Source organism: Sphaerodactylus townsendi, linkage group LG05 (assembly GCF_021028975.2).
Source record: "Sphaerodactylus townsendi isolate TG3544 linkage group LG05, MPM_Stown_v2.3, whole genome shotgun sequence".
NCBI lineage: Eukaryota > Metazoa > Chordata > Lepidosauria > Squamata > Sphaerodactylidae > Sphaerodactylus > Sphaerodactylus townsendi.
In genome coordinates, this window is record NC_059429.1 from 101,610,621 (window position 1) to 101,622,720 (window position 12,100).

The 12,100-nt window shown below is 42.7% G+C and overlaps 1 pseudogene; it reads left to right on the forward strand.

Moving 5' to 3' along the window:
• The first annotated feature begins 3,159 nt into the window (after positions 1-3,159).
• On the forward strand, positions 3,160-3,256 carry LOC125434069 (annotated as a pseudogene).
• The last annotated feature ends 8,844 nt before the right edge of the window (positions 3,257-12,100 follow it).

Here is a 12,100-nt window from a genome sequence, read left to right on the forward strand (position 1 = left end):
AACTAGAACCACTACCCCTTCTTAATGAAAAAAAATTGAACGGTTTCTGTCACAATCCCACTCTGAGTCTGTGTGTTCTCATGTATGTATTGTGTGTTTGCCTACATGTAAAAGTGTGTTTCTTTTCGTACCACCACTGCAAGTTATAAAACTCAGCCTATCGTGTAACCAGTGCCTTGGGGAACCCTGGTAAAGCTGCTTCTGAGTAAGTACAATGGGCAGAACTTTCCAGTTTACTTTAGCTCCCCCTATGTATGCCTGTTCTAAGCACGTAAGAGTAGCCTTGGTGTGTGGGTTGGATCTGTATAACCAAACAGTATTACCAAAGATTAAATTAGAATATGTACATGCCAAAACATGAGTCTAGCTAACTTACAATATTAGACCCAAACTCCCAACTATCCCTTTGCAAAGGAGTTTGAGACCTGGAATAGATTACAGCATTCAGGCAAAATATTTGAACAAAAAAACAAAGGAAAATCCCACATTTAAACCTTTCTCCTTTCTTTGGTGAACACTTCCCACCCACCCAATCCAGAGTTAGGAATCTTGTCCCTCATGGGAGATACCCCCAACCTCTTCCAATCAGATGACCTGGCATGTAGCCCACATCTCCTAACTCCCAGTCAGGTGTTTGTGACTAGCATTCATCTCCTCCATTTGGCATTTAAACCAAATGGGCTTTCTCCATTAGAAACTCACTTCTTGTTTCTCTTGACTCCATGGCACAATTTATCATCCCCTCACTTGTGGAAATAAATGGTTGCCATGGTTTCCCAGTCCTCATACACAACAACTGTTTAAGCTTAGAAACTGTTTTTATAAATACATGTTTCCCTTCCATTTCTGCATAGGGTGGTGCCCCAATACTAATACTGGACAATACCATAGATCTTGCAAAGCTATAATGAGGATGACAGTACCCCTGAACATGTGCAAAATATTGCCTTCCTGTAGTAAATGAATGGCTCTGTGTTCATGTGGCCTGAAGGGATTAGGGAAGACAAATCTAAAGATGGACTTGAGCCTGGAACATTCATTTAACATGCATTCAGATATCATAGTAAATGATGGATTATGTAATAATTCCATAACCGGCCTCAGCCACTCAAAAACATAAGAAGTGAAAAGTAAAGCAAAGACTTTTTTCTCAAAAGATCATGTCAAAATAACTACGCAACAGTCAGGGAACATCACCAAATTTACAACTCCCAACTGTCTTTATGTGTACATGCATGCACATTCTGCTTTACCAACTATTGTTTGTGAATTCAGACCTCATGAAAAGCAGTGCTGTGCAGATCACGTGATGGGATAATGTGGTGTTTAATAAATCAGCCACAAATCATAGACTGAAATCCCAGTTTGGTGGCAACCAACTAGTTCTGGTTTATCGAACCATCCTCATTCATGTATTTCAATTAACAGGGATGTGATCCAACCACAGCTGGTAAGATGTGGCTTAGTATAATGCGCACACACAGCCTAAGGAATCAACTGCTGCATCCAGTGTCAAAATTTAGTCTAATCCTCATATTCCAAAGCATGCCCCTCATCAGTTTCTCGCATACTCTTGCACACCAACCAAGTAAATTTGGAATGCCTCGGTGCAGACCCTAGAAGACTTCCAAAGATCAGCTTGAATCCAACCAGGCCCAGAGCTGCTAGTTGGGGGTGATGGAAGTATGTGGGGGTGAGACTGTGTGAACATATCAAGAATGAGTCTGCAAGCCCAGCAGTGGGACTTTGCACATTAATTCTCCAGCACAGTCTATTCTGCATGTCTCCTTTCAGGGGATACCCCAGTGATTCTTTTTAATTACAGCTGACATTTCATCTGTCACACAATGACTTTTATGAAAGGACAGAAATAAATTAGCCTGACTTGTGAAAGAGCAAGTGTAAACTCAATAAACAAAAGCACATTAGAAAATGAATACATCACAGGCGTACAAGGCCATTTTCCCTGCCCCCCGCCCCAGCCCCTTCCCTTCTCTAGTCCTATTCATATTCAGTGGTGATATCAGAAATCTCTGTGGATGGGAAGACAGAGAGGAAACAGCAAATTAGGATTAGGCACATAAAGGGTGTACCACCTTTTCGGATCCCAGAAAGAATCTCTTGTGCGGAAGAAGACTGACAGACCTGGCTCAATCTTCAGGCCTTTTTGAAAAGGGACAAGTGTGGCAATTGCATTTGGGAAGGGGCCACATCAGCACTGACAAACAGTGCTATGGTCAGAGTTTGAAGTGATCAGGTACTTTTACTTCTGAGGCAATAAAGCTGACCTTTGAAAATGAAACTGCAGGACTGTGCTCCATTCACTGGTCCATTGACTTCACTGGAGGGAACAGTTCTAGCTGTCCTGTTGGTGAAACTGTGAATGAAGACCTCCCCTCCTCTATACTCCCTGGTAGAGCAATAGCTTGACCAGTAGCCTGGAAATTGGTGTGACAGAGTTATCACCTCAGCCTATAGCATTACAAAACACCTCCTGGCTCAGCTCAAGTTCCTGCTAGGCAGTGTTGCTACATTTATTGTCCTCAGCATTCCACTAAATTGAGGTCCTAAACCTCTGAGCAGTGTAGCAGCTGGAGCTTTGTGAGGGAATCCCATTGTACTTTCTCGCTTTCCATTTTTGAGATGTACAGTTTTAACATACTGCTATATCAAATTCAACTGTCACATACTGATGATGACTTTTGGAAGGATTCTACACAAGTTTTCCCCCACTGAGACTGAACAACATTAACACAGGGGACAAGAAGAAAGAAGAAAGTCTCTCAGATCGCACTTTCACACATGCAGAATAATCCACTTTCAATCCACTTTCAATGCACTTTGCAGCCGGATTTTACAATGTGAAATAGCAAAATCCACTTGCACACAATTGCGAAAGTGCACTGAAAGTGCATTATCCTGCATGTGCAAAAGTGTCCTCTGAAGGGAACATTCAGTCCCTGATTCTCTCAGAAGCCTTCCCCTTCTATCACCAATTGAATTATTGTAGCCAGAAATCATCTCACTCCTCCTGCAGCTTCTGGAATAATTGTGTGATGATTAGCTGTGTATTTATTTTAAATATATATAAATATAAATATTAACACAGGGGACAAGAATTTTATATAAAAATATATAAAAATATATCCAAAATATACAGAGCACCTTGGCAGCACATATTGGAACGATAGAGAGAAGATTATTATGGCCCCTGCACAAGGATAACATGCAGATGAGTGAGAGTTTAACAAGATGATGGCTACTACCACAAAAAATAGTAACCACATTTTGCACACAAAGTGCCTTTTATTTGCCAAGCAGGGTGAAGTGAGAATAAATACTATAGCAAGAATCTAAAGGAGACAGATCCATGGAAGATGAGAATATCAAGAACGCTAACCAGCTTGTCTGAACAACAGGAGTCCTTCTGCTTGCCGTGTCTCTCAACTGCAGAGTGGAAGAAAATCAGAAATGGTTCACGTGGAAGACGCTAATCAGTTTCCCTAACTGTTGTGCCAACATCAGGACCAGAACCATAAGTTTTCAGGATAATTTTATTGTTTTCAACGGAAATATACCAGAAGGAAAGAGGTCAGAGCACATTCAGTTGTCAGGGCTGAGTGAGGAAGGGAAACCACAGAAGGAGAATAGGAGCAAGAGGATGGCTGGATGCTCAAAAAAAAACATCCCACTGTCATTCAGGATTTGGGATGGAGCAAATCTTCCCTGTGGAAGTGGCTTCAGTTACTGAGCTATTCCTGTGGAAAGAACTGGACTGCAGCCCCCCACTCCCAATTCGTCTCTTTGAAGATGCTTTGAATCAAACTGGGAAATAAGATATTTTGTTCCCATTGCTCATATAGATCATTTGTAGTTTGAGAAGTTCATGCCATTGTAAGAAACAGCAGCTGCTTGAATGTCACTTCTAGAATTTACATCAAATTGGTTATGGTGGAGGAGAGTTGAACGGCCTTCTTTTTCAGAGCTTTTTCACAGCATGCAAAAGACAGGCTGTCTTAGTGCCTTTGCTACTCTCAGCCAAGGAGAATGTGTCAGCTGCAAGAGAATGGAATGAGCAAGAGAGTGTGCGTGCAGGAATTTACCTACAACATGAATTAAAGATAACCAATTTGGCTTTAACTGAGTTTAAACCTTGTGTATCACTTTAAATTTATCTGCAAAACTGTGCATACAATGAATAGCTGTGAAGCAAGTCCTTTGCCCTTGCCCTGCCCTGCAGAAGAGCTGTGATTTTCATTTGGAGTAAGAGATGTACAAGGAAAATGATTGGTCTTTGTAATTTCACCAAAAGAGCACCATTTGTTTTTTCTTGCTCACAGAGAACCAGGGGCATGCAATCTGACCACAATGGTATTACTTTATACTACTTGCTCACCAGCCTTAAGCACAGGAGGCTGAAGTTGGTTTCCAGTTTGTTCCTAGTTCCCAGTTTCTTATTCACATTTCCTAGTTCCTGAATCCTGACTCAAAATTTTTTAAAGTTCTGCAACCCAAAAGAAGGTTCAGACCACATACAACCCTACACTGAGGACTCTGCCTTCTGAGCAGAGATATGCTAGTTTTTGGTCCAAAGCCCAGCTTTTGTGCCAGTGGATCGAAAGTCGGGTGTTCCCGGGATAAATGTACATACCGACACTGGGGCCCAGCTGCACCCCAAAACAACCTTTGCACTAACCCTACATTGTGCATCCCTACACTCCAGAGGCTGTCCCTGGAGTGTGTGTGGGGATGTGCAATGTGGGGTAGTCCAAAGATTATTTTGCGGTGCAGCTAGGCCCCAATGTCAGTATATACATTTATCCTGGGGACATCCTACTTTGGCCATATAGTAGTGCCCACTGCCCAGTTCTAGCACCACAATCTTCTATTTGGGTCTCCACCAGGAAGCCTGTATGCAAAATGTCTAGAGAACACGCAGGCATTTTTTTCCAGGAGGTCCTGGATCTTCTTTGTTTAATGAATGTAAATGTTTGCCAGATGAATAATACCCTCCTAGAAGTATGTATCTAATAGATCTCAAGGAGCTCCAAGCTCTCAGCTGCTGATTTGTACATATTTTTTAAAAAAATCTCTGCTGTTCAACAACCTGAAGAACAAGCCTCGAAAATTAATAAAGGCATATTTCCAAAAGACAACAATTAATGAATTTGTATGGTATCCAGGCTACGAGGTACATTAATTCAGATCGACAGCACTCAAGATCTTAAGAGCTGACACTGTAGCAGACGGACAGGATGAAAGCAGGAAACAGAGTAAATAGAGAGATTTCTAAGTGCCAGTGACATTTGTTCAAATACTTTATTTCAATCAGCTTAAAAGGAAAATACAAAGCTGGGGTCACTCTTAGCAGAGGAAACAAAATGGAAAACAAGTAATGTAGTGACTGCAATTAAATCAAGGCTAGGAAGCAAAACATTCTAGACTGAGAGGCTTGAAGTATACATGTTACCAAGGTCCGGCTTGTTCTTTGTTGTTGGGGTGATTTTCCAAATATCAGTCAATATTTTGACTGGTCAGTACAAAGGATAATGAAGCTGTTCCTCAAAGTTATTTACTTTTATGGAGTACAATTTTCCTTGTGCAGGTCTCATTATTTAGTTCAGTTAGAGGGAAATCACTTAAAAATGTGGCACTCAAAAATGATGATGATGATGATGATGAAGATGAAGATGAAGATGACGACGACGACGACGACGACGACGACGACGACGACGACAACAACAACTTTGGATTTATATCCACTTTTCTGTGAGGAATCTCAAAGCAGCTTCTTCCCTTCCTTTCCCCAGACTGAGAGAGTTCTGAAGAACTGTGACCGGCTGAGGTCATCCAGCAGGCTTTATGTGTAGGGGTGGGAAAACAAATCCACTTTACCTGATAAGACTCCACCACTCATATGCAGAGGCGTTCCTCCCATTGGGCAAAGTGGGCAATTGCCCTGGGCGCAGCCCTGTGGGGGGTGCAGGTTTGTTTGTGGGATTTTTTGTATTTTCAGTGTTTTTTCATTTTTGGCCTGCAGAGGGCGCAGTTTTTAGGCTAGCAGCACCAAAATTTCAGGGATGTTTTGGGAGGCTATCCTGATGCTATCACCCAGGTTTGGTGAGGTTTGGTTCAGGGAGTCCAAAATTATGGTCTCCCAAAGGGGGTGCCCCATCCCCCATTGTTTCCAATGGGAGCTAATAGGAGATGAGGCTACACCTTTGAGGGTTGATAACTTTGGACCCCCGGAACCAAACTTCACCAAACCTGGGAGGTATCATCAGGAGAATCTTTTACTGATACCACCCAGGTTTTGTGAAGTTTGGTCCAGGGGGTCCAAAGTTATAGACTCCCAAAGGGGGTGCCCCATCATCCATTGTTTCCAATGGAAGCTACACAGAAGATGGGGGCTACACCTTTGAGGGTCCATAACTTTAGACCTCCCCTGAACCAAAGTTCAATTATAACCTGGGTAGGTATCATTAGGGACAAGTCTCCTAAAGATACCCTGAAATTTTGGTGCTTCTAAGCTTAACAATTGCACCCCTGCCAGCAGAGCACCTCCCAAATTTTCCCCAGATTTTTCCTTTTAAATTCCCCACCTTTTGACATTACGGATTTAAAGGGAGAATCTAGAGGTCCCCAGTTTAAACATTGCAAGTAATGCTGTTTCAGGGTGGGGGGAGAGTCAACCCCAAAAATAGCATCACTACTCTAATGTTGTTTTAAACTGGGAACCCCAGATTCTCCCTTTAAGGTGGGATTTAAAAGGAGAATCTGGGCTCCCTAGTTTAAACACCATTGAAAATGATGCTGTTTGGGGGTGGATTCCAGCATCACTTGTTTAAACTAGGGAGCCCAGATTCTCCTTTGAAACATTGAAAGTGATGCTGTTTCCCCCAATTGGGGGGTACTGGATACAACACCATAAAATGTTTTCATAGCAGTAATAAAACATTTTGAAAGCATTTTGAAAATGTTTTCAAAAAATTATTTCTGCTGTGTGGCATGGCTTATTGCTGTGCTCAGATTTGTGAGTTGGGGCATGTTCTATAATGTGATGGTGACTTTGAAACAACCTGGTGTAAAAAATCATTGTTTGGTCACAGTGGGGGAGGGTGGCTGCCCATGGGGGGCGCCAAACTCCAGTTTGCCTAGATACGCCACTGGGCGTAGCTACAAGGGGAGGTGTGCGCGTTGCATTGGGCACGCGCCTGGGGGGGGCATCAAACTCAGGTTTTGCCCAGGGCTCCAGTTTGGCTAGTTACGCCACTGCTCATATAGAGGGATGGAGAATCAAATCCTGTTCTCCAAATTAAAGTCCACCACTCTTAAACACTACCCCATCTAGCTTTCTGCAAGGACAATATGTGTATTCCATGTTAGCATGACTAGGGTAATAAGCCTGCGGCTGTCTTGAGAACTCAGTGTTAAGTGGCTCCACCCTTCAATAGCTCTACTAGCAAGGAAAGAGCATCATGGGTTGGCTACACAGAAATATTACCTAGTTTTCTCATATAAATATTTGATACTACTCAAGCAGGCATGAGGAGAAAACAGGAGTTCTGGGTTCGAAGCACTTGAAACTGTCACAGATTATAAGGGCAGGGCTCTGGCTAGGTGGTAGAGCAGCTGCTTTGCATGAAGATTGCAGAAAGTTCTAGGTTCAGTCCCTGGCATTTCCAGTTGAAAGGGTCAGGCAAAAGGTAACATGAAAAGACCTCCTTTACCTGAGACACTGGACAGCTGCTGCCAGTCTGAATAGGCAATGCTGGCCTTAATAGGGTGTTTTCCTCAGGCTGTTTTTTTGGCAGTGGGATTGTAGGGAGGTCTCCTCATGTTTCTCTGCTTACATGTGAGGAGGGACCCCATTGCCTGCTGAGTGGCTTGCCTTCCCGCACTTTTGGGTCACTCCTGGTCATTGAAAGATTGCAAACTTTGTTTATTTTAAATTTTTATAATAATATTTCTATGCTACATCAATATTTCTGTGTTACTCACCACCCATGGGGCTTTCGTGATCTTCAGCACTGTAACATAGAATGCATCAGTACAGAAATCTCTGTCTCAAAGGAAACTTTCCTTGCAGAGCAGCAGTGTATAATTGGCCAGTGAGAAAGGATCAGAAATTAAAGATAATGCATGTGCAATTTTTCAACTTTTATTCCCCTCCCCCCTTTAACCTTTTTCTCACAAAAAGGGAACTGAAACACATACCACAGTCATGTTTTGCTATGCTTATGAACGAAGACATATCTGGAGGCATGGACACATTTTATTATTGGATAAGAGCAATGACTAAGCAGGATCCAAGTCAAACCTAATTTAGACTCATCCATTCTTCCTGTAATGGAGCTGTGGAAGTCACAGGAGCACTCCATGAAGAGCTGGTGCCCCTCCTTCCATGTTTGGAATCTTGGGAAAAGATGTTGCCATTTTGTCCTTCTTGTAAACTTCCTTAACAGCATCTTTGGTTGCTACCTCAGGGAACACTCCCACCTCACCCCCACCCCGGTAATGCACAAGAAATTTTTGCATTTGTTTTTGCAGCAACTCCATTCCAAGGGCGACTTGCCTATAGAAGCATAGCCTGTTCAAGGTGGAGCTGGATGTGGATTTGGGTGAGGGAACTTCCTTGTTGATACTGCTCTCATTGGCTAACATTAAAATGCTGAATTAGAAGGACCACTGCCTAGGCTCAGCATGGTCCTTCTTGTGATGATCATCTAGTTCCAGTTTACAGAGAAAATGCCAAGTGATGAACTTTGATGCTGCTTAATAATAATAATAATAATAAAAGACCTTACTTGGCTTGCTCCTATGTAATGTTCCTGTCAAGCCGCCAGTTTTCACTGTGATTATCATATGAAAAACACACCCTGCTCTGTAAAGTTAAATATTTTATCATATTGCACGTTATTATGTGAACTGGTAGCTACTAGTTGCTTAGTAACATTGCATGGTGTGCATCATTTAGCTCTAGAATTAATGGGTATGCTGTGCCTTGATGGGGGGGAGAGAGATCTCCTGTTAAAATTGCTTTTTTCCCTTGCCAGAGTTTCAGATGGCTGGATTTGTTCCAAGTGGTGTGAAGTAGTGAAAGTCATTAACTTCCCGCAGCTCTAATCTGGCTGTGAATGAGAATGAGCAGCAGGAAGCCACATGTTTAACTGCATGATCTCCTTGTGTTTATTATTCACGCAGTCGTTGCAAGCAAGGGAATCCTCCTTTGGGCCTTGGGGACGTCAGAGGGCTGGCAAATCTCTCTTTCCAGCAGGTGCCTGCAGACAGAAGCAGGCCAAGTGCTCTCAGTGCCTGGCCAGAAATCCTTGGAAGTGCATGCCCAGTGCAAACACGTCCCTTGCTGGTGGATTGCATAGTCCAAGGACTCAAGCTGCTATTTTGATACCAAAACTCTGCCGAGTAGATCTTTCTGCCCAAGCTCTTCGTTGCATACTTATTGGATCTTAAAAGCTAGAGAGGCAGTTCTGAAAAAGATGATCATGGGTTGACATACGCAATATGCACCAAAAGATTGAAGAGGGCGTATTTGCTATTTATTTATTTTATTTGCCATCTAATCACAGCAGACGTATGATGACCTCAAGACAAGAGCTGTTCACTACTATTTTGGTGCATTTATCAGAGGAGGTCTGACTCTGCATTATGACCCTGGTGTTTCTTGGCAGTCTCTCATCCCAATACTTGACAGTGTTGACCCTGCTTAGCTTCTGAGCTTCGACATGATCAGGCTAGCCTGGAGCTCTCCAAGACAGAGCATGCAGTTATTTAAACTCAAGATGAGTCTATGCTGGCACTAGGGGAACCAGATGTGAAAGCAGACGGGCCTCTTCCCAGATGTATAAGATTCACGTAGAAAATAGAATTTGGGCAGGTGTGGCTATTTGGCAAAGGACAAGCTAATCTGCACTGATGCAAATGCATTTTTCTTTATGACTAGTAGTGGCCTGCAGGAAAGGGTAGTGTCCCTCTAGTAGTGGCCTGCAGGAAAGGGTAATGTCCCTCTGTGTGTGTGGATGCACCACCAAGTCACAGCTAACTTATGCCGCCCTCATGGGGTTTTCAAAGCAAGAGGTAGTTTGCATTGCCTGCCTCCGCGTGGGTTGAGAGAGTTCTGAGAGAACTGTGACTGGCCCAAGGTCACCCAGTAGGCTTCATGTGAAGGAGTAGGGAATCAAATCTGGCTCTCCAGATTAGAGTCAGCCGCTCTTAACCAGTGCACTGTGCTGGCTCTCCATGTCCTCTAACAGAAGGTTAATATGTCAAAAACGAACAGTCAAAGCTTTTCATGTCACAAATTCACTTTGTACATAACATCTCATCATGCCTCTGTTAAAAGGACATGGCCATTTTCTCCAGGCCACTTGGCAACCATGGTGTCTAGATGGTTGACATCTACATTTTTAAAAACTAATTCCCTGCTGAATTAAGCATAGGGCTTATTGCTGGGTAAAGATGTATGAGATTACAAACTGGAAGGCAGAGCAGCTGTGTCCCACCAAATAATTTTGCTCTTAGATAAAGAAGAATTCCTTGGCTTGGATCCTACCTAAATTTCCACTGATGCGGAGTGGAGAGAGGACAGTTTTTGCTATCTTCCTTCCACAACAGTCCACAACAACCCATGGAACCTAAACAGTAGCATTGTCCTTAGAGATCAAGAAATAATCAGGTTAATACTCTGAGAAATTCTGCAAATCTAACTACCATTATTGATGCAGGAGTAGGAAACCTTTTTTGCGAGGGTGGGGATCAGTTGGCAACTCAAGATGCTGAAAAAGCTTTCCAAACATGTCTTTTGAGTGTGTGTATGTGTATCAAGTCACAGCAGATTTATGGTGACCCCATAGGGTTTTCAAGGCAAGAGACATTTGGAGGTGGTTTACCATTGCCTGCCTCCATGTGCTTGTAACCTCAGCTTGTGGGTTCTGTGAGGCAGAACGTGGAATGAGTTTGCAACAACAATTTTTTTTAAAAAAACAAAATGGTTTACTTTCTTAACATATAACATCAACATTTCAAGGTCCTGTTCAGGTTGCATTTTCAAGTCCTTATATTTACAGTCTACTGATACTGCCAAGTCCAATTCTTCTTTGCAAGTGGGTTGGCTCCTGAAGACTCCAAGGGCTTGATGAACAGGATTCAACATGATGAAGGTTTCCAGGAGAACTCTCACCCATTACAACCACAAAAAGAAACCCTTAACAAGGTGTTAAGGGCTTATACAACCAAGGTCTGAGTCTGGTAGCCTTGTCTCCTCCAACTACATGAGGTCTGCTGCAGCCTCTTGCTGCTTTGAGTCTCCACCCCTTACTGGGTCAACCCATTCTGAGCATGGGGGTTACATGCTCTTAGAGAATTCTGTAAGAATGGTGACAGAGTCAGGGTCATCCAGCAGACTTCATATGGAGGAGTAAGGAATTATACTTGGATCTCCGGATTAGAGTCCGCCACTCATACCCACTACTCCACAGTGGCTCTTGTGTCTTGATCTAAAGTACAAATGGCATGATTTATCATGCACAGAGCAGCAAGTATTTGTTTCCCAGTTCGGTTTCTATGAGCCTGCTGGCAGATTTTGGTGTATCCTTATTGCTTTTAAGTATAAGAGCAGTTCTAATCAGCCCAATAGCCTTTGAACTAACAAGTTTAGCTTTCAGCGCCAGCTCTAGCTGAAAAATTACCAAGATTATTTTTCTGACTTCCTGGCATCATTCTCTCTTCTGCTCCCCAATACTTCATCACATACCTCAAAAATGTATATTTCTCTTTGGAGAACCCTTGAAGAATAATATATATATATTTTATTATCATGACAGTGAGGCTGTGGGTTGCCATGGATACAACTCTTTGATAGAATAGGAGCTCTATGGATGTTTTACATTCTGCATCCTCCCCCCTGCCCCAATTCCTCCTTTTCATTCTATACACACTCATATACACATGTTGCCCTCATTGGTGTTATATCATCATTATCTCAAACAATATATAATTTGCTACAAAGAAAGACCAACTGTGGTTATCAGACAGTTAACAGAAGCTGCCTCTTTCAAGTGTTTTTGGCAAAACGGTAACATGG